Raw genomic sequence first — 25084 nt, 5'->3', positions numbered from 1 at the left:
AGTATAATAATATGTAACTACAAATACATGTATCCCTTCTGCGTGTAGGTATATGATAGTATATTATTTTCGAAAATTTTTAATGAATATTAAAATAGCTTTCCCATTTAGGAACTCAGCAATTCAATTAAAAAATAATAGAATGTGATGGGTGTGGAATTTTCGATCGAAACAAAAAACAATCAAAAGGTTATCAAGCGAGGAAAGGTTTTTCCCACGCACTTTATCTATTTTTAGGTTAAACATTTATTTCGACACGACAGAGTTTTTCTTCACCAAAATATATTTTTGGCAGTAAATCAACGACTACAGTAGACTGTACAAGTTATTGGTTTCGTGGTCTTGAATAGAGCCGATGTATTATCGAAAAATATACAGTATTGAATACTGGCCGTCCAAAAATGTGAAATAGTACGGGAATAAACTGTGATTTGGGATGTTTCCGCGTTTATGTTGTATTATGTATTTTGTGTTAATGTAGTGACCTTAGGATCGAGGTCAGATTTTTAGGGATTAAGCATAATACTCTTAATGTATAATGGACTCACTGAATTTGAAGAAATAAAGCATCAGGAGAAACTGAGACCGCCTGGATACCCATACATTCAATGTTCGAAACGAGGTGTGAGTCTAAAAGTGTGACTAAAAAAAACATTGTTTATAAAGATGTTTCATTAAACTTATATCTTTGGAGACTTTGTGCCGATATTAAAATGTGCAACGATAATCCTGCTATGCAAGTCTATGCAGGGGGCGTGTTTGGCTGGCTAAAACGCTACGGCTTTCTTTTGTTTTCTTTTTGAGTGTAGTGCAACGACGACGCTGCCTGTTTTTCATTATGGTAATCTCTATTTTAATCACAATATTTTTTTTAATCTACAGATAGTTAAATATGTTCTATTTGATATTTTCATATGGCATAAATTAGAACATAAGGAACAGCCTTCCCAAAATAAACAGCTCCTAATATAAAATTCCTTGACGGATCTGCAACTTTACACACAGAAGTAAAATTTTAATCCGTAACTTCAGAAAGGTTCGAAAATAAAGGAATATAAGCGTCAGATGGAGGTGATTTCCTGAGTGCTCGGTTTTTCCAATTTTGGTCCGGAACAAAAACCACGCTTACTGAGAACGAAAAGATTTGTTTTCCTCTTGTTGCTCAGATGTTTATCTTGCTATCCAATTATGAGGGTTAATTGGGAAAATGAAGGATTTAACTGTCCTGATTAGATTAGTCACCGGTCGCCACTTTTATATTTCGAACTACAATGAATTGTTAAAATGGAACATGTGTTTCTGAGTAGCAGTATTCTGCCTCGATGTTTTGTCTATGTTTTTCACAATGGATACTTATCAAACGCGAAATAAATGGAGCAAAACATGAAGACGCCTTAATTAGCAGTGTAATTAATAAAGCGAGTCGTCTATTCACCGATTAGAATACTTCGGTGAATTAATGTTTTATTACTCAAAAGATACACAAAATACACGCTCGAAAATAATTTCCATTTCTCTCTAGACTTCAAAAAAGCGCACTACAAATACGCATTAACTAAAAACACGCCACCAAAAAGTGCAAAACCACATCCTCACTTATCCCGGGAGCCACAAAAACATTACAAAACTTCGCAGCATCGGCTGAAAAAGGGCCGGTCTCGTTAAAAGGCCGCGCGGTGGGCGGCGGGGCTTCTTCCGGCACTATCCTTCCCGGAGATGGGCTATTCATTCCACTATCGACGTGCTGTGTATGCTCGGTGGCGACTCGCTTTGTGGCCAGCGGAAATATATCGATATGTTTTTATTCGAATGATGTGTAACAGAATAGTATCGAATCTGTTCAACGAATATGATGTACGGTTGCGGTTAGTGGTAAGTGTTGCTGTGTTGGTAATTGGTTTTTATTGTAGTATTGTGGTGTATTTGCAGTTACGGGTGACGAATATTACCATTATGACTTTCAAAATGATTATGGCAGTACGATTGTGTTAAACAAAATACGGTACGTGAAACTGAAATAAAAATCTTGTTACTCCAGCAAAGTGATAGTCAGCTTACTGCCAATTCATTGAGGGAAGCGCGAGCTTGATAAATAAATTAGCCGCCCATAAAACTCCACACTGAAGAATTACGGGGTCATTCGAGAAAATGGCCTAATACTCTCAGTATAATTAAATTAAGATGATTACAAGAAAAGTTTAAAAGTAAACGCGTTGTATTAAAAGAGTTCTTACAATAATGAGAAATATCTAAGTTTATCGCCTGCCAACAGTCTTGGCTATTTCGCTTTTGTTCAAATTGTGCTATCTAACTTAATCGCGAATAAAAACACATTAAACCGTTTCAAGAATAACTGCGTACTTACACTTTGTAAAATTAATTAGGCACATTTCGCGCCACCTTCCCGATAACTTAGAGTGAGAGCTGAAATTTGCAAGCGGAACTCGCAGTAATAAATTTAATAGCAAAATAAACGACGTCGTTAACTTATCTGAAATATTGTCGGTTGAATAACTCAACGCGTTTAATAGCGTATTCCAGTTTAAAACCAGTCGTGACCTCACCGAGATTTAGACAAAAAAATTCAATGGATTCATTCATCAAAATGGCATGATTTATGATCTGAAACTCTTTCAGTAAATACAAATGAGAGGGTAGTGAGGACGTTGGGTCACTGCCAAAGTGAAGCCTGATTAATGATTTTTGAGGCACACGGGAATGTTCTGCGGAAAAATAAATTCAAAACTTGTCGGTATACCGCCGAAAACTTGTTTAGCAAAAAGTTTTTATTTGTTTTTAAATACAAATCAAGAAAACTTTGTTGATACTTTTCTTTTAACGACTTCGCCGCTTTATTGTGCTGGTCGTACGACTTCTCCCAAATCCAGGATTTTACACTCGATTACCTTTTTAGGATGTCTTTGAAATATCATGTTTATTTTACTTAAGCCTTAGAAAAGAAAATAAAAAGATTACTCGTTCAAAAGACCTGTAAAAGTGCATTACCTTTTACAAAATTACAGTCATCAATTTTCTTGCAAACACTCGTTTGAATTGAACAAGTTAAATTCTGTTATAATTCACAATCTTACCTCCAGCTTCTCGGCTTTAACGATCTTCGCTGTTATTTATCGGAATTGAAGCGAGGAGAATTCTAAAAATACAAATATTTATCCACGCTTAGAAAGGGTTTCCGTAACTAAAATAACAAAATTGAAAACAGTAACTTTGATTGAATTTCTTGTTGCTTTTATGGGTCCTGGGTTAAATTTAGCAATTAGCACGTTATTGGGTTCTTCTGTCAAAATTGTATAGCTTTATGATAATCTAGACAATCCTCATTACATAAGTATTTTATAATGACACACGAAAAGTGTACGTACCTATTTACAAAATCTCTGATCACACTATGGAGAGAAGGTCGATGCTTTCTGAAAACAGTAAATTGATTGATGTATTATAGTTATCAATGACAAGAAATATGTACATACAATCTATACAAATATAGTAAACAGGAGACATTTTATTGCTTATTTGTTTGTTTGTACCCTAAATGCTTCGGAACCAATGAATCGATTTGAAAAATGCTTTCTCTGTTGGGAAGCTTGTCTATCCGCAAGTAGCAAAGGCTATATTTTGTCCGGGTGCGGGAAGAAGTTCCCCCGGAAGGCGAGTGATTCCGCAGAATTTCCTGAGAGAATTTCAAGGAAAATATCACAGAATTTCAAAACAAAACGCCTTTTCTACAAAATCTTCATTGGTAAGGAAATGCTGTTATTGGTCTACAAATACACAACATTCACGATTTTGAATGCTACATAGATATCCGATAAATAGACATATTGGAAACGGTAGCCGTGAATGCATGAATAGAATAACAGACAGCATTTATAATCCTCTTACTGACTCTCACATACAGTGATATTATTCTCTGACGAATATTTTTTTGATGCCTAAATCGAAAAATATCCGTAGGTAACTAAAGGGGATAAAAATATGGAACCTTTTTATTTGACATATCACTAGGAACCTACGTATATGATACGTTTTCAAAGATAATCCTATTCCGAAAGTTGGACGTAACTGGGTATATATCGATGTAATAGTTATTCAAAAGTTTAATAAGTTGTCCAGCGTCCGACCGTTACAGTTTGTTAACTCTAATTCTATCAGAGAGGTCGAGTTTTTGTTGCTACGCGAAGTTAACAACACTTGTTCAATCTGTGTTCAGTCGCTGTAAATACCATCAGCAAAAAAAGGAATAAAAATTAACTGAAGGCAAATTTGAAAAGTTTGCACTCTCGCATAAAGCTGTTAGGCAGGTTGGAATTTGGGATGCAAGCACCTATAACAGACTACGAATTTGAATATTTTGTTTCCCATTTATCTGAATAGTCTTTTCAAACTGTAGCAGTAACGATAATCGTTATTGCACTGAATTCAAAAGAGGATTATTCAAATTGCGTTTATGCTAAAAGATATTGACAAAGCAACTTCCTCTGCTAACAAAAACAGAAAAGAATTTATCAGATCAAATACTTTCCAAAAACATTTTTCGGTGCCTTCATTTGTTGAAAAAGGTTTCTTAATTTTACCGAGAATGCCAAGTTAGAAACCCTAGATTAGAAGCGGCCGCTTCAGTATCTTTTGTGCCCAACCTTTTCGCTCCCTGACGAAGCAAATCTTAACAAGGTTTGATATTAAATAAGAGACCGTTGAACATTTAATCTCTATTGTTTTCAAGCCATCGTTAGTTAATCAGCTTTCGTTCAGAATATTGAACAGAACGAGATCGTTCAGATAAAACAGCTGAAATCGCGTTAAGTACAATCGAATGTTAATTGCTCGCTACGTTTTATAGACCTTTTCGATAGGTCGTTAGTCGTAATTGGTCGTATATGCAGAGCGCTCATGTCAAATTAGATGTAGTTTAATGTGAAACATCGTTTAATGCAAATTAACATTACTTATCGCGTATAGTAAATCAGTAGGTGCAAATTACATTCGATAACACAATGTCATATTTAAATAAATAAAAAAAAATACGAATAGCCTTGTTGGTAGCTGGAGGTAATGTTTTTGCACCAACGTTAATCATGGAAGACAAATGAGGAGTCTATCGCCAAACAAAATACCCTTTACAATTAATCATAAGGTAAAAGACGAACGGGTGCATGACGTGTAATCTACCCATTTTCATCAACCTTAATGCGGACGAACAAAATTAAATTATGTTAGGTATTTAATAATCGGCCAAATATTATTTAACTTCATATTAAGCTGCTAAATATATCGTGTACAACAATGTGACCCAAACCACATTATATATTTACAAACACGCACACACCATACCATAAATTATCTAAATGCCACAACAGCATATAAATGATGAAAACCATGACCCAACGACAATCCTCACATACCGTTCCCCTTCACCTTCACCTATGTACACAACATTACCTATGCACGATAAAAATATATTTATGACACAGTATACCATCAACATAAATAAGGAAACTCTCAGGTATGATGAAGGAAAAATGAAAAATAAAGACTCCATATTTTTTACGTCTCCATCGAGACTAAAAGCAATTTCGTCAAAATTAAATCGTAAGGCAAAGTATGTGTAAAAATGTCGTTGGAATGATATTGCTATTTATGTTTTGAATAAACTTTAAAACAACCGTGATATACAATTCTTTTGTTTAATTTTCCTATTACGTTGAAGGAGACAGTATAGTTCCTTGGGGCACTCCGACAGCAATTGTTTGTGGTTCGTGTTTACCGGCGAGAGACCTTAGTTTACATAGGAGGTCACAGTCAATGTGTAACAGGTTAATTCCCAGTAAGGCTACGTTTCGAGTTTGAGATCTCCATTAAATATACCTGATGTGAGGGATTGAGTGATATGCTTGAAGGTAAACAACTATAGCACAAACAACAGCAATAAATAAATTGAAATTAATGCAAAAATGTTTTCCTACATAAATATTGTACTAAATGTGACAACATTTCCTGTTAGCATGTCACCTGAGGCCTTAATTTATTTCATAACACAAGCGTTGTACTTCAAGTTAAACAGTTTAAGGAAAAAAAATGAAAACATACCTACTTACACCAAAAACTCTCATAATACTCAATGACACTGAAGGGAAAATTTATTATGACAACTAACATTTTTCCAGATTGAAAAACTTGTGTGAAAGTTCAATTATGTTCAATCACACTACTCGTAATCAAAATAAAACATTTTGAAGCACCCTCTCGTATAGGCGTTATTACTAAAACTTTGATACTTAATCACGAGCATAAAAATGTTACGCTTTAGTAAAACACAATTTATTAACGCTTTTATCTAATACAGGATCGTAAATCTTCCGTTTTTTCTGTGCTCTATTCATAATTTAATACGCGCTGATTCCACTGTCGGTTTTCAAACAATACACTAGGTAGGCAAAACATATTTTGGATATTTTTTTATAATCATAAGAAATCGAAATTCCTCATTGTTTTGCATGTCTATCCAAATGAATCCTTTACCTATACATATCCTGTGCCAAATGAGATAAACAGGAACAAAAATAAATACAATCGTATGTTGCCTTGTCATTCGTAATTCACCGTTTCTATTAACCCGAGTACATAAAGTAAATAACCACTAGAGAGCGCACTCGCCAATTTCTTCTAAGAACACGACTCACCACTGCGGGCGGGGGGAAGCGGGATAATCCGCGGCTACTATTGGTCAGTTCAAGGTCGCTACTAAAGGATCGTACTGATCGTAGCCTTATAGTACGCGCAAAATCACTAACTTTTGGCGAGCGTCGGGGCACTGTATGCGCAGTCAAGTGGTTTTATAGTCTTTGCCCGAGTACGACGTCAACAAAATCGTAGTAAATAGCAGCCAAGGGTTAGGCCGAACGGCTTTGTAAGCCCGAAGCCATAATAGGTACAGTTCAAACTTTTGCGGCTTGCCCCAACGTACTTACGTAAAAGTTGAATCTATGATTTTGCTAACTATATTTCGGATACACGGAATCAAATTAACATTTGCCGAAATTGGTTTTGGAATCCATTAACGGTTGATCATAAACTTGTCTGAGTTATACGTAAACTTGTTAGTTTGTACTTGAACAGAGGAACGTGTACCTTTGATGATACGTCGTTTTTCTATGGAAATACTAATCGAATTATTTTTGGCTTCAGGTCTGTGGAATCACTTGGAGATGAAATTAATTTCGTTCATTGTGAAAACTTTTAATCTAAATCAATAGTCTATTAATTTTCTCAATTATCTGGCTGATGTCAACAATTCACCTTTGAAGCCAAAACAAGGTAAGTAGCCGCAAAATAAATGCCATCAAATATTTTTTGGCATTTAAACTTTTAAACAATCTCATGCAATACTTCCGTATTGCTCCTTAATTAAATTCCGTATACAACACAGTATATCAATGTTATAATTTTTTTATCATCGTGCGGTCCCAAATTCCATGGTCGTGGCAAACACGTAATTCAAATTACGCGAGAACAACAAAGTTATAGGAACGTTCCAAATGATTTATATTGCGGGGTAGCCCGGGGGTGCGATGGCAAGCGACGTGTTAACTTATCCCTATGGATGTTGGGACACACAGTTTAAAGTGCCCTACGTTATACCCGGTGGCGTCAGATATTAAGTTATTAATCAACTCACTATATATCTCTGAAGACACGCTCGTTATGCTTAATGTATTTGATAATGGACAAAAGTATTATACCTTCCCACATGATTTATTCAATAATCCATTTCATCGACCTAAAATGTTACTTCAATGCCAAATGGAAAAACTATTTCGATATTCGAGTAAAGAAAATACACCGCTAAGTTACATTATATCCTTTCTATTGATATAAAAACATACACCTAGACACGAGCATATCCTTTATTTTTGCGGTTGCGACGGCTAGCTCGCGCCACTGTGCTCTGAAAACTGTTATCTTGTTCAAACAAAGTGCTCTTATGCCAACAAAATCGAATAAACTTACGCTGAAAGCTCTTCACCATAGCTCCTAGCACGTCACCTGTACTTGAGAAAATGCTGCAAAAAATCCTCACCTTTCCCTAGATAACTATCCATTAGATGTACCTTTTGACTTTTATTATGGCCCGAACCAAATTCAGCAAGTTTTTATTTTACTTGAGTTCAACTCTCGGCTCTTTCACCTGAAAATAAATTGTTCAAATCCCTCACGAGCAGTTTTATTATGATTTATGGTAAATCCAGAGACATCTTGTGCTTAGGGAGTTTTATTTAGTCTGCCTAGTTTTGGCGTGGGGTGTAATAAGTTTGGGACTTTATTATCCTGTTCTGTTTTCAATTACCAAGTTTATTTTATACCAGTTGCACCCGTGGGTTTGTCTGCTATAAATTGTCTTGTTTCAAACCAAAAAGTTATTTGTGTTTTACTTTGTAAAAGATCTTTGCGTCTACAGATTTTCTATTTTTGTTTTTGTCATCTCTTTAAGTATTATTAAAGCTGCTCATAATAAGCAAGTCTGAAATCAAAATCCAAACAATTTTATAAACACAAATGTAAACGGTTTGTTTGTTAAGAAACACCGGTACGCCACCTATGCAAATACTCTAATATTGATGGAGTATTATGAAAAGTTTTGATTGATCTTCGCCGAGTTACATTTCCATGTTTACTCTGAACGGGGAAAATAACGAAACACTTCTCAACGTATAAGCGAAAGGTGTGGCTAGGGTTGCCGCTCCTTCCTTTACGCTTAGAGAATTAAACCAACCGGAGACGCCATTGAAGCCCCCTCTGCTCTGTCAAAGTACAAGACCGACGCTCATGCTCATGACTTATTTCATGCTCTTAGATAATAAGATTATATCAGTACCTACAAATACTAATAATTTATATATTTCATATTAACACGGAAGTCATAAAAAAATAATTTAGTTTTTTTTTTCTAATTTGAAAAATGATTTATTTTACCAACAAAAAGGAAACAAACACGCAGCAGCCCTACACCGGTCCTAAATATCTCAAAACAAACATTCCTGGCGAGTTCGCGCTATTTGAAAATACAGCCGAAGGAAATTCAGAAGCGTTTTATTGTGAGAAAAGCGAGTTTGTTCCGTTTAATAGCCGCGTAAAATTGCTCCCATCGACGTAAGACCAACAAACCCGGGGGCACGTCCGTAATCTTTCTCGCACGAATTGCACATCACACTTACACGATGATATAATTTGCTACCAATTTTATTTATTGCTAAAATATAGCCGACAGCCACCTAAAAAGGATTTGCGCTGCCGAAGTGGGATTGCTATCGATCGGATCGCCAGACTTTGGGACATTTTGTACGTTATATTTTCAAGGTTGGCGAAGTAATAAAGGTGACAGAAACAGAGCTCATTGTTGGTATTGAAAGGTTTGACCTGTTATAGATTTAGTTCGGCCCTAATGACGAATGTTGTTCGGAGTTTGTGTTTCTGTGAATTTTGTAAAGTCTGAACTGTATTGACTAGAGCTAAATATAGATTTATTAGATTAGCATTTACTGACGATGAAGGGTTGCCATATTTTAATATTAAATCAAGGGAAAAATAAAGGGTGACGATGAATGTACCTATAAAAATCTGCACCAATGCTACTTACATTATAAAAGTGAAAGTTTGTGAGAATTGCTGATGTTGAGATGATGGATAGGAATGTTACTCGTTTACACAAAAACCTTCGATTGGATTTCCATGTACGGGAAGAAGTTCCCTTGAGACATAGCTTTAACCCCGGTTGGAAGCTAGTAAAGAGAATCAAAATGTGTTGCATGAATTTATTTATTTATACTTCAATTGCAATTTATTTCAAAATAATTCAAGCATATAATAATTTTGTTAGAAACCAAAAACCATGTTCCTTTAAAAAGAAAAATCGCATTCTCAGACGATATGAAACCAGACACAAAAATGCACCCAAACGTCTTACATTTGGCCAACACTTGACGAAAACTGATTGTACCCACAACTACATACCATATTTCCGCGTCTAGTTTTGACAAAATGGATATTTTTATCTGCGAAACAATTTTCGTAATTCCGGACGGGTTCTTCAACATGGTTAGAATAACAATTTTACAATTTTCTGTTGTCACGTACTCGCCACTCGTTGGACCCCCGAAGGAGAAAAGTAATCATTTCAAGCAATCGGAATGTCTAAATTTATATTCAGACGACGTCAATTTAAATGTTTGGCTTTTAAAAAGTCATAACAAACGATAGGATGGTACTGACAACTTGTAACTTAATTTTAAAAAACCTGCGATGAATAAATTTATTCCCTCCTTAGAATTTTAATGAAAGATATTCGATATTTATTTATATTAGTATCCTCCTCAAAGAAGCGTCGTAATTATTTACCGGACTTATAAAATTCTCACATAAATTTATCGAAGTGGAAAAGTTTCGACAGCTAAGTAATAAGATTTCAGTTTACAGCGATAATTTCAGGTATTATTAACGTTAATTCAGACATTTGGATAAATTAATGTGAATTTAAGCATCTGAATGGATCTGTCACGGTAAAACGTGTCCTTAATTTATAATCCGTTACAAAAAGAGATTAGACCCTCCTAAAAAATGGCTAAAACAAATTACGTACATCGCTTTTCAATTTTGGCAGATTCAAACGTATCGAGGAATGCTCTGGTACCCTTTGCTTTGAAGTTCTGAGCTTTACAAAAGCGATTAATTAAAAAGAGAAAACACGCAAGGGATCCAATATCAATCTTTCATTCGTTTCGGCTTTGTGTTGAACGTATCTCCGTACATTTGTTCGGTGACTCGTTGATGGCTTGTGATGGCGCGTGTGAACGCGAATTATGTAATATTGGATTTTCTGTTCAACTTTGTTGTTGCTGACGTAAAAACAATGTCCTTACTTTTGATATGAAACCAAACATTAGATATTTTGTTTTTGTTCTCGTAATACGAACATGGTTTTGAAATATGTATATATTCGATTGATAACTTAAGTAGCAGTAGTTTTTTTTCGTGTACAATTAAGAATAATAATACTACTGTGTGTTTACCTAAAAGTTCCTATTCTATATTGTAGTTAGTGATATTTCTTTTTAACACGAGATGGTCATCCCCATGTCGCACTCCTCGTAGTCCTTGAGGAACTATTAGAATATCAAAAATCATCAAGTTAAAAAATAAGGTAAAGTATCTTGGCTTTCGTCAATGTTTTACTTTATTACACCCTTGACATATCTCCGTAATTTCCATCCTAGCAAAGTCGAACAAAGTCATCGAGATACACCAAATTTCCATTTACATCAACGTAAGTCGTTAAAAGCGGTAAAGTGTGCCCGTAAAGCAGGACATAACACCAGTGTAATATCTGAATGTACTTACACGCACAACAAAGCTTATAATGAATGTTACATGAGCATTATGGATGAAGGGTCTTCAAAATGAGCAGACGCCAAAACCTCGTCCTTGCGCCACGGGATTAATCGGAGGTACTTTGCGGTACTACTCCACCGCAATGTAAATTTCGAACACTTGGTACCTACTCGGCAATTTGTTTAGCCCAATTGCAACGTACTTGGAAATTAATGGAAACACGCAAAATCTTGTTAATTACACGCTAGCGGGTTTGCGGTGTGGGCTAGAAAATATTGTGGGTTGAGTGTCCTCCCCGCGAGGAAGAAATAATAATAGACCGCAAGCTATTTATTAGAACCAAACTGTTGAAAATGTTGCCAAATTACACGTGAAATTATGCTACCACTGACCCGTGGACTTCGTCGTATTGATTCAAAGAAATACCTTAAATAAATACGCAGAAAAGCTTTTTCATAAAAATCTACTGACTGAACAGAACCCGGTTCCCACTCAGCTAGACTGAAATCAGATTAAGGGTATAAAAATATAACCGTCCATTTACTGCGACCCGATTGAAATCATCAAATTTCTCTGTACAAATAATAAATAAACAGATATTTGGCGAAGCTGGAGTTTATCGAAAAGTAAATCAAAGGCATTGCAGTATGGTTCGGTCAAGTTTCTGCTTCTGTAAGCGGCTTACTTTGATCCGCTATCTTCACGGAGCGACGCTTCAGCAACAAGTTTGGGTATTAACCAGGCTTTGTGTTCCTTCTACTTATTTTTAAAACTGGTTTAAAAACGAATTTTTGCTGAGCACTGTTCTCTGCCATTAAGCAGTTTTAACGTTTGCAGGAGCTGCCTCTGTGTCGGTCGATTGATGTTCGAGATTATGGAGCGTTTGTCGCGATCATGTCTTGAATGGTGATCGTTCTTTACTGCGGCTTTTGAGCGTTCTTTACCGAACACGATAATCCGATGACTCGGTTATGTCATACTTTATAATTCTTAGGTCAAAAATAATAGCTAGATGTTCACTAATAAAGGGTATTTTCCCTAAATACAGATGTGGACATGGATTTTGAATAGAAAGTAGATAACAAATCTGCAGTGTACCTTATTATAATTATGCTCATCATCGCCATGTAAGTGTCAGATTGTATGTATCCATGTTCATTATCTTCTGTAACCACTCTTCCGGTCTGTACAAAAAAAACAGCAATATTTCATATCGTTGATAAGTTTCCTTGAATTCCTCAAATAACCGCATTATGTGCTCCAACCTCGTCGAGGGGTAGGTAATGTTATTGTTATATTTTATATTACGTTCAAAATCCTTAGGACGTGCAGAATCAGCAATGGCCGGGCATTATATCGCTTTTGTTGGGCAGATCCCGCAGAGATTGATAATCTGCAAGCTTTGTTCATTTTAATCAAACCGTGATAATATTGTGCTGGTAAAAATTATAACTGTGTCTATATTTAACCCTTCCAGAAAAACGTAAGTCTAATTTTTATACAACGTAAGTATTAAAAGTTACTCAACTGAAAATTCAAAGGATAATCTGAATATTCCAAAAGGCCAAATCTTAATCTTATCTAGTTTGAGTATCAAAAGAAAATCCTGTCACTCTATCTACTTGTCTACGTCATGTAGATAATCTAGATTAATTATTAAAATTTAATCTTCAAACCTAATACTTTGTCTGATTTTGATGAAATCTTCATCTCACATTATACAAAGTTACGCGTAACTGAAGTCATTAATTAAAAGTTTTGTTAAAGTTTCAATTATTACTACTTGTCGGCCTACTGGCCTATTAAGCAATTTGAATTTGGAGTATTTAAAAAGAATAATATAAAGAAGTGGTTGTCTGTGTTGTGTCATTGTCATTGTGCTTTCATGAAAATGTTTTTATAATTTTCTCCTAAATTCCTAAATAAATATTATTTTGGATACCATTGTGCGTTATTCTCTGGGGTGGGAAGAAGCTCCCACTAACAGGTCATGGCCCAGACGACGTTGACATCGAAAATTGAGAATTTGAATGGTACAAATTATGAAACCTGGAAGGTTCAAGTGCAGGCGTTGCTCACGAGAAATCAGGTATGGAAATACGTAAATGGAACTATACCTAAGCCGGACTCAGCAGTGGAGTCTTGCGCATGGTCTGATAAAGACGATATGGCAAAGGCTGATTTGATAATGGCAATGTGTCCAAGTGAGCTTAAACACGTAAGAGGGTGTGAAACGTCGCACGAGATATGGAGAAAATTGGAGAAAACGTATGCATCTAAAGGTCCCGTAAGAAAGGCAAGTCTGTTAAAGAAGTTAACTTTAAGCCGCATGAAGGAAGGAGATGACGTACAGAGTCATCTGAATAATTTCTTCGAAGCTGCGAATATGTTAAGTGATATGAGTGTAGAAATACACGAAGACTTGATGTCTATCTTATTACTGTATAGCTTGCCAGAGAGTTACGAAAATTTTAGATGTTCTATGGAAAGCAGAGACGAACTACCAAACATAGAGGTACTAAAGATTAAGATCTTGGAGAAGGCAAATAGCTCGACTTGTACTGAAATGAAAAGTATTGAAGGAGCCATGTATGCGAAGAATAAAGGATTCAAAAAGAACTCGAACCGTAAAGAACAAAATACAAAGAGTAAATTTATATATAAATGTTATAAGTGTCATGAAGTTGGACATAAATATTCAGAATGTAAAATGAATCAAAAGAACGATGACGCGAGATGTGCAACAGAATACAAAAAGGAGGACAGTATTTTTGATATTCTTTTTAATTGTACAAACTTTTCTAATAATTTACAAATTAAAAAGAATGACTGGATCCTTGATAGTGGCTGTACATCGCATTTATGTAACGATTTATATAAATTTACAGATAATTTTTGTATTTTACAGGATAAACTGAACTTAGCATCAAATCTGTCGACGGATGTAAAGGGCAAAGGTGACGTAAGGTTGTCAGCATCAGGCAGGAGGCTTATTTTGAAGAATACTCTGTATGTACCAGATCTTCGTAGTAATTTATTATCTGTAGCGAGGATTGCAGACAGTGGGTATGAAGTTCAATTTCATAAAGATAGGGCCTGTATTATTTCGTCAAACGGAAATACTGTAATGACAGCCGAACGTGTAGGAAATCTTTACGTTTTTAAGAGATTGGATGAACAAGCATATTTTATTGCTGATCCAATCGACATAGTAGAGTGGCATAGTCGCATAGGTCACTTAAATGGTAAAGATCTCTTAAAGTTGTTGAACCATTGCGGATATAATACCAAGGAGGCAGATTTACGTAAAATATCGAATTGTGATGTTTGTGCTAAGGGAAAAATGAGTTCGTTACCTTTTTCGAGATCGGGTGGTCCATGTAATGAATTATTACGTATTGTTCATTCCGATATAGTAGGTCCTTTAAAAACACAGTCAATTGGCGGAGCGAAATATTTTGTAACTTTTATTGACGACAGTACCCGTTGGTGTGAAGTATATTTACTTGGAAAGAAAAGTGCAGTGTTTAGCGCATTTAAGCTATACAAAAGTCATGCTGAAAGACTCACAGGAAAGAAAATTAAATTCCTTCAATCTGACAACGGTGGTGAATACTGCAGTCGTGAATTTGATGAATTTTTAAATCAAGAAGGCATTCAAAGAAGGCTGAGTATTTCGCGATCACCTCAAATGAACGGAGTCAGTGAACGCATGAACAGAACTTTACTTGAAATGGCTAGGTGCATGTTATTATCTTCTGGTTTGTCCGTAGGATTTTGGGCGGATGCTGTTGTGACTGCGTGCTACATACGCAATCGTTGTCCAACGAGTAGTCTAAATGGTGGTATTCCATTTGAAAAATGGACTGGAGCTAAAGTTGACTTATCCAACATAAGAAGTTTTGGAGCAAAAGCTTATATTTTAGACAAGACACCAACGAAAGACAAATTCGATGCTCGTGCTAAGGAGGGAGTTTTTGTCGGGTATCCGAGATGTACGAAAGGATACCGAATTTGGATACCAGGTGAACATAAAGTCGTTGAAGCTCGTGATGTTAAATTTGTTCCCAAAGAGGAACCAAAACAGTTTCATCAAAAGGTTGAACTGGAAGTTGAAGATACACATTCAAATGCGAAAAGTCCAGTTACTACTGAATTCTATACTTATTTACCTGCCACGCATGAGACATTGACAGGCGCTGGTGATCAATCCAATGAAAGAATTCATACGGATGTTGTACGTTGTGCCCCTGAGATTGATTGTCACGGCAATGGAGATAGTTGTCCTGCTGACGTACATTCAGAGGTCGAGCCAGCTAATGAGGGAAATAATACGCAACAAGTTATCCTGAAAAGAGCCGCTGGAAGACCGAAACTTGTAAAGGGAGAACGTGGTCGCCCAAGAAAAGTATATAATATGGTAGAAGTTCAAGAACAAGAAACTGAACAGCATGAAGAAATGCACCCGGACTCAATGGAACCTATAGAAGGTATACAGGGTGATATTAATCAAAATGTAGATGATGAAGAGTTTTTCTCAGCGATGGCTGAAATATCACTTGAGCAGGCTTTATCAAGCGATGAGAGTGAAAAATGGCAAGAAGCAATTTTATCTGAGATCAAAAGTTTAGTGAAGAACGAAACCTGGGATATTGTTAAGAAACCAAAAGATCGAGAGATTGTGGGCTGTCGCTATATCTTGACAACTAAACTGAATGTCGATATGTCAACAAAGAAGAAAGCTCGTCTAGTAGCAAGGGGTTATAGTCAACGTTATGGTGTAGATTATCACCAAACTTATGCCCCAGTAGCGAGACTAGAAACTATCAGACTTTTAATGGCACTAGCGGTAGAATTGAATTTAGAAGTCCATCAACTAGATATCAATACTGCTTATTTAAACGGCAAAATCGACGAAAAGGTATATATGCAGATACCAAAGATGTTAGAAGAAAACCTTCATAAGCTGATCCAGAGAGAGGGAGAGGGCTCAGAAATTGGAAAGCGTGCTAATAAAATGTTAGTGGATCTTCAAGCTGGAGGAGATGCCTGTCTCGTAAAGCGTTCATTGTATGGTTTAAAGCAAGCGGGACGACAGTGGTATATTAGATTAGATGAAACACTTCGTCGAATGAATCTGAAACCAAGCAAAAATGAACCGTGTCTATATTATCAGCGGAGGAAGGATGGAACAGTTTTGATAGTTGTTATATATGTTGATGACATTTTAGTTGCTTGTGATGATCTTACTTTGATACAAGAATTTAAGAAGAAATTAGCTGATGATTTTGAGTTAAAGGATTTTGGACCAGCAAAATATTGTTTGGGTATAGAGATAGTGAAGGAAGACGGTGTAATAAGTCTATCACAGCGTAAATATATCCAAGACACATTAAAGAAGTTTGGAATGACGGACTGCAAAACCGTATCGACGCCTTTTGAGGTGGGACTAAATTTTGCAGCTCCAAAGCGTCACGAAGAATACAAGGAAAAGGAACCGTGGCCATATCGCGAACTCATAGGAACATTGATGTATTTGAGTGTTGCCACAAGGCCTGACATTGCTAATACAGTTTCAAAGTTAGCTCAATTTGCAACTTGTCCAGATCATACTCATTGGATTTCCGCTAAACGAGTTCTTCGATATCTAAAGAAGACTATTGACTACCGATTAACATTTAGAAAAACAGGAAAGTCGTTAACGGGTTACTCAGACGCTGATTGGGGTAACTCATTAATTGATCGGAAATCATACTCTGGTTACGCTTTTATATTAGGAGGAGCTACAATTTCGTGGCGATCGCAAAAGCAAAGATCAGTGGCTACATCCTCAACCGAGGCTGAGTATATAAGTCTTAGCGAAGGTATGAAAGAGGCTCTTTACCTCAGTAGTTTGTTGAAAGAAATAGGTCTGTTAAACTTATCAAAAACTACGATGTATGCTGACAACCAGGGGGCGATATATATTGCAAACGATACCGGCTACCATGCCCGTAGCAAACATATAGATATAAGGTATCATTTTATTAGGGATGTATTGAAGGGTGATGTTGTAGAGTTGAAGTATCTGCCGACAGATTTGATGTTAGCCGATGTATTAACTAAAGCTTTACCCGCGATTAAACACTATAAGTGTACTTCAGGCTTGGGGCTAGTATAGTAAAATTGAGGGGGCGTGTTAAAGTTTCAATTATTACTACTTGTCGGCCTACTGGCCTATTAAGCAATTTGAATTTGGAGTATTTAAAAAGAATAATATAAAGAAGTGGTTGTCTGTGTTGTGTCATTGTCATTGTGCTTTCATGAAAATGTTTTTATAATTTTCTCCTAAATTCCTAAATAAATATTATTTTGGATACCATTGTGCGTTATTCTCTGGGGTGGGAAGAAGCTCCCACTAACAAGTTTCTCAAGTATGACGTAAGCAATGTTAATACGCCTGGCTTATAAAGGTAGTGAGCCGAACCCGAAACATGTTCCAACATATACTTGACATACGAGTATTGGTACAGCGAGAACAAGGTATTTCTGTATACTAATTTCGAAGTTCCAAGATCTCATTTGACTCCAAGCCTTCGGAATGTTACAAAATGGTGTGGGTAGTCTTGAATTTTCAAGTTTCAAAGCCAATATGGAAACAATGCTGGCACTGTCGCGTGGCGCCTTATAAACTTTGCCTTCACTTTATGCGAGACTTGCACTAACTTGAGCTTGTTTTGCTAGAAGTAGATACAAAACCTTTATAGAAACTAATCTGTGATGCTGCACTGTTATTATTAGTGCCCTGCCTTTAGTGGGTGACCGAACTCTTCGTGGAATCGGGTCGCGTTTAGAACACCGGCTCTGGTTACAAACTAACAAAGTTTCTTGTCAATATAGACATAGCTAAATAGTAATGTTAGCTCTACAAAGTCCTTTACACAAAAGGCATCTAACCCAACTTCATACTACACAATTCTTACCAAATAATATTCGGGCAAAATAAATCAAACAAAGTAGTCGAAAACTGAAAATAAACGTATCGTAACTACAGTTCGGAACAGCCATTTCGCAAACAGTGATCAAGGAACAAAACAAGCTCTCGGCGAACTAAACGCACTACATCAAACGAGTCGAGTCCACCTTTATAATAAACTACGTAGCAACGTGAGCAGCAACAGATGGCGACAATGTCCTAAGTTCTGGTATAAATCAAACCCTTTTAATGTTCGACTATCGGTCGCTTGGGTCAAGTAGGTAAAAGTGATTTACTATAGCCATAAAGACAGCAAGAAACGGGTATATTGCTCTCGTCAGCACCCTTCAACCGGAATGGTTCGTGTAATGAAATGTAACGTGAAAAGTTTGCGATGGTAGGTAAGTAAAGGTGTTACAGTTTTGGTACGAAAGTATTCTCGAAGTCGTTTTAAGTTTATAGGTCCAGAACGAACGTTGTGAAAGACTATATGTCCTTGGATTTAATCAGGAGTGAAAAGAATCATACACTTTTATTACAGCCGAAACCATTTAAGTAAAGGCAGTATTTCTTTTAAATCTAATAGAAACTTTTCAATTCTAGACGTAGCTCGCATTAATGTCGGTTTAAATCCTAAACTCAATTTAAGCTAATCGCCGATTCGTTTCACTTAGGCTCGATAGTTATTAAACTCACTTTCAACGGCTTATCAAAATTGATTTCTCGGTTTCTATAGAGTGGTTGACAGTACGAAATTTCTTAAGAGCGACCACTGACTGCCATAAGTACCCACGTAACTATTTCAATGTAAAATCCGAGTCGGCGACCGAACCGCGACGCTCCACTGAAACTTTGAAGAAACTCCCCCCCGATGCTTTTAGGGTTGCCATTATTACTGCTATACATTAACGTTTTATGACTAGTGTAGTTTTAAATAGGAAAAATAACATTTACCTACGTGTATAGGTACTTGAGTGTCATTAAACTAAAAAAAAGCTTAGATTGTTTAGATTGAAGAGCATAGTTTTGGATAAACCAAGATATCTTTGTCAATAGTGAGCACCATTGTGAAATCAGATTTTAATTAAAAGAATTATTCAGTCAAATAAAGGCACCCTTTGCAAATTATTTTAATCACAAATTATTTCATAATGAGTTAGGCGCCACTCCTTTGGATTGCCTAATTACCATTTAAGAAAAGTGATTTTTAGTTCGACTAACTTAAAATTAAGACTGATAACCCTTCCAGTGCCTTCATTGAAAGTTCGCAACTTCATTACGCCTACTATTTGACTCACAAAAGACATTCTTATAACTTAGCAGACTTGGCAGGTAAACATTTTGAAAGTAAAGAAAGGTTAAGTATTTTTCATAATCTGGGGCTTCGAATATTTTAAGGTCTTTATTTTATCGTAGTGAAATATAAAAGTATTTCAATTACTTAAGCCCTACCTGCCAACAGGTCTAAGTAAAGTTTAAGAATAAAATCTAAGATTCATTCATTTAACAACAATATTGAACAAAAAGTACTTCTATTCAAAAACCCAAAAATAATAAGCTTCTATAAACAAAATGTCCCCTTTTTTGTTTCTCGTCGACTTCCTACGAAAAAGGCAATAACTGTTGGCCAAGTTTTCTTTAAGGGCAAAGGTAATACTCTGAGGGACCGAACAGTGAGTTTACTTAGTATTAGAGAAGTTTGTTTAGGCTCGCCAACACTAGATAATAACGCAATATAAATATTTCGGCAATAAATCAAACCCCACCCAACTCTTAACGTGTTCGTTGAATGGAAAGTTCTAGTAGCTCCATGGGCTTGGTGAGTACTTCCAATTACGGATGATGGATGTCTGACGGATTACAGTTTTCATGTACCGTATGTGGAGAGCTGTTGCCTGTCAAAGTCTAGTCTTTAAGGCATGTCAGAGTCCTTTGAAGCTTGGGAACCCTCCGAAAACTAACAGGTACTCTGGCCTTTGGTCGGCTCGACGTATGGCAGATCACTGAATACGCTCGGTGTTCACTTTGCTTTACAGATATTTTGTTACCCACAAAAGCAGCTCAAAATACAGCTGTAAATTCAGCATTCATTTTATGAATCAGAAGGTCAATTTCTTTTAGACGATTCATAATTCTAAGGACATTTTTTCAACTAATCTCAATTCATCACTCCGAGTGCGTTTGACATCAAAAAGAAAACGTTTTCATTGATAGCTGTGATCCATTGTTATAATAAACTTTTAGTGCATCAAAAGTAAAATTGTCTTTGTGATTGTATTATTAATCTCGCCAAACACGCATGCCCCGCGCGGTGAGTAGATATGGACAAATCCCCTAGCTTGGTGGAGGCTTTTGTCCAGTAGTGGACGTTTTTAGGCTGTGACGACGACGATTCAAACCACATTCAAACTCAACCGTGCAAACACCTAAATCGGAATATTGTTTCCACGCAGCTTTCGACGCCTGGTAACACATGTAGCTGAAGAAAAAAACAAGGAACCGTCTGTTTCCGACACGTACGCAATAGGAAATGATTGGAATTGAAATGGTGTCTAATTTCCGTCTAAAAATCCATTATTTGCGAATAGGTAGCTGCCACGAATTGCGAAAACTTTGTCCCATTAACGCTCGCAACTTGAATTTGCTCTTGAAAGATGATTGTGGGACGTTTTATTTGAATAAACAAAAGTTTTATTAAAACGACAATTTTGATGGTTTGAAATGAACAATTTTGGTCGTTAATGTCATGGATGTAATTTATTAAGGGGAGTTATGCAACTGTTATCCATTGGTTTTAGTCTAAAGATGGTGCTAATGCTGTTGCACGTTTAAGGGTCTTTCAAATATTACGTAGGTAAGTTAGTGTGGATGTAGCTTTTCGAATGGTTACCGTACCGGTACGACACAGTAACTACACTACGCGTATTGTATAAAAACAAGTGAATGTCCGCTGGACGAAAAACGCACCGTTGCAGCACCGCAGTGGCACTGCAGTCGTCTATCACAATACATCCAATTTGAAAGAGCCTTAAATATTTGGGCAAAAGAATTAGGTATTGTACTATACTAGACATATCAATAAAAATCAATACATGGTACATACTACGTATTTACATACTTTCTGAATTTCTTCTACATACGAATTAAGATATACCCAAATTAATTAGAAGAGCCTTGTCGATTCATTAATGAGTTCCACCAAAAGACGGCCAACTTATCCAAAACAGTAAAATGAAAAGTTTGATTAAAACTTAAAAGTCCTCAAGAAATTCATCAGTGTTAAATTAAGTTGAAAATTTGCATTGTTAATTTATATTACGCACCTCGACCGTCTTATTATTAGGCATTCGGTTTGAGCTCGGAAGATTCAATTATATAATTAATCATATTGTTTGTTTGTCTGGGCTTCTTGTACGGCTTGTATTGCCTTGTTTTGGTCAAACGGGACGTGAAATATTTATTAATATGAGAGCAAATTTTGAAACCGTGCAGTTTCAGTAAAAAGTTTTTTTTTTATAAAAAAATAAAACCGACTTTTACTAAGCAAAAATGGTCACACATTTATAGGTGCATCAGTCTAAAAGTCGGTGGCGAAATACATACAGCTGCATCTACTAGACACCGACTTTTAAACCACTACAGCTAAAGTGTTTTTTTTTTTGCTTTTTAGAAGGTTTTGAATTCGACTGATACCTGATACCGTTGTTATGAACACGCTACCATGCATCTCCATACTAATTAAGAGCCTGCTCAAACTAACAAACAAAAAACAAGGGGTAGCACCCGTCATTATTAGATGTAGATCCAATGATACATTTTCCTACTTTTTTATCTTGGTTTGATTATTTACAGAAAGTTTACAGCCATATTCGAGCTCTTACTTAGCTATAATAAAACCCTAAAACATACACCTGTATTGATTGGTTCTTTCATAAAAAAAGTATCTACCGTTAACATCGATACGATTTCACGGCCCTCCTTACAAATAAATATTGGTCCCTAAAAACGGTCATGTACACGGTTTAATTAAATTATTGCTCTTCCATTGGAAGATTAATTAAAATCGGCCAGGAATTCCTGGCGCGATCCTTTGTTCAGGTACGAAGCCTGTTGAGTCGATTATATCTCTATTATTTGATGGAATCATTTGTATGTACACCTTGACTTTTGTTGTAATTATTTTAGTTTAGCATATAGTTTTCTGACGTATGTGTTATGTATTTTTTTTCTTGTCATCGCTATGTAAGGAAATTTCTTTTAATTTTATAGCTTGTATATTAACCACAATTTTTTCAAATATCTGTCAAAAAGACAATTATTTACCTACTGTCAATAGGTATGTGTTTTAAATCATAGTTACAAATAAAATTAATAGTACTTTATTATCACCTCATCACCCGTCTAAATACACCTTACTTTAACAGTTAATATTCCACTTAGCAACCATTATTGCTCACATTTTGTACAAGTAACAGCAATAACGGCTGAAAGCACAAAGCCAGGATTTTCGACGGCAAAATTCTTACCGTAGTACTACCTACACCTATATACGACTTTATTAAGCCAGCGATCTATTTAGCTTCTGTTATACCACAACGAAGGAAGCTGCTTATGTTTATACATAATGAATTACGCGTTCAGTTAACTTAGCCCACAAGGAAAACTGAAATTTTGCTAGGAAATTTCAGGTTTCTGTCAGGTTAAAATTTGGAGGAAGACTTTGCATGAGATTGTTACAAACTATTACACTAACTTAGCACATTGTTAGTATTTTGTTTTTGTGGGTTTAACAATTATCTTATAAAAAATATATTTTCTATGCTATGTACTTTTTCTAATGTTATCATCGTTTTGTACTGTACTCGATAAATAAAAAGGTACACTAAATTGTTGTAGCTTAACTATCTGCTTCAGATTGTCATAATAGTTCTAATACCGTTCTTCCTCCGCCTTTTCCCAATCATGTTGGGGTCGGCTTCCAGTCTAACCGGATTCAGCTGAGTACCAGTGCTTTACAAGAAGCGACTGCCTATCTGACCTCCTCAACCCAGTTACCCGGGCAACCCGATACCCCTTGGTTACACTGGTGTCAGACTTACTGGCTTTTGACTATCCGTAACGACTGCCAAGGATGTTCAATGACAGCCGGGACCTACAGTTTAACGTGCCATCCGAAACACAGTCAATGGTGTCTAAGAAATACTTAGAAAGTACAAACAAACTTAGAAAAGTTGCATTGGTACTTGCCTGACCTGGGATCGAACCCGCGCCCTCAGACTTGAGAGGATGGTCCTGTACCCACTAGGCCTCTAATACCGTAACCTAAAAATATTTAACAACTTTAAAGCTATAGTAGGGGAGGCCTAGAAGGGATTTCGGGATTTACTCAAGCGCGGCAGATTAGTATATAGGGAGGTACCTATTACCCCATTTAACACCTCCACCAAATATAAGCCCTGTATATGCAGCCGCGCGTCTAGAATAAAGGATCAGATTAGTAAAAAAAAAATTATCATCTGACATTCTCCAGCGCGTCAGATTAAGATAGGGTAAGTTAGTTATATGCTAAAAAGTGTATATTCCACTAATCTGACAATTTGCGATTGACGATAAGAAGTAGGAAGGTTACAAACTTGTAAAAAAAAAACGTCATCTTGACTTTCTCGAGCGCGGCTATTTTTTTTTTATTTTGAAGGGAGTAATTCAACGTTCACGAAAAATATAAAATCTGACGATTCCCGTAAGCCGAAGTAAGGAAAATTAATCGATAAAGTTTAAAGCGTGCAGCTACGTAATGCCGGTATTCTCCTCCCAAGTTTCTATTCCTCTCTCTCTTTTTTCAATTCAATTCATTTGCAATACACTAATATTATAAAGCTGAAGAGTTTTTTTGTTTGAACTCGCTAATCTCAGGAAGTTACTGGTCATGGTATGCAGATATATTGTTTTTAACGTAGACGATTCATTTTATTGGATACTTTTGTTAAATACGTGTGCCTTCCAGTTGCATTGTTTGTCTATCGTGATACCGAGAAATGCCGTTTCGTATACTTCGCCTTTTTCATACAGGTCGTGGTGGCCTAGTCATCTGGTTAACATTGGCTCTACTCTGCATAACGTGGTTCACAAATTACGCACGTAGTGTCGCTTCATCAATGAAAGCAACTGCTATCTCTTTCTATCTGTTCTGCAAGAGTGGCAACGCGCAACTCTACTGGATGGTTTTAAACTAATAAATTAAGTTAAATTTATACGTTTATATATATATTTTTTTTTGTATGAAAATAGCTGGGAAAAGGCTAGGCAGATTATTTAGATTTTAGATTTATCTATGTATATTAAATTGAATAAAATTAGTTTTTGTAAGATTTACGCGTAGATTATTTCCGTCAAGCCATATTATTATAGATTCTATTGTATTGTTTATGACACATGTATATTTATCAATGTCATTATAATTCAATGTAATTATTATAGAAATGAATGTAATGTATGAGCAGATTGGTACACTCCGCTAATAGCAATGTCATATACATATATCATTTCAGTGCCTTTTTATCGAGAACAACCTTTATTATAACAGCTTTGTTGAAATGTTTGCCCGTTCTGAGATATAGATCAAAAAGTGTGTAAAAGTTGATAGTACTTAGAAGACATACTCGTAGTAGCACTTAGATATTCCTTTAAAAACTTGAGATATCAATGGATTATTTAGTTTCAACTTTT

Source organism: Helicoverpa armigera, chromosome 2, assembly GCF_030705265.1.
Source record: "Helicoverpa armigera isolate CAAS_96S chromosome 2, ASM3070526v1, whole genome shotgun sequence".
Classification (NCBI taxonomy): domain Eukaryota; kingdom Metazoa; phylum Arthropoda; class Insecta; order Lepidoptera; family Noctuidae; genus Helicoverpa; species Helicoverpa armigera.
The sequence above is the reverse complement of the archived record's forward strand: the minus strand, read 5'-3'. Positions refer to the sequence as shown.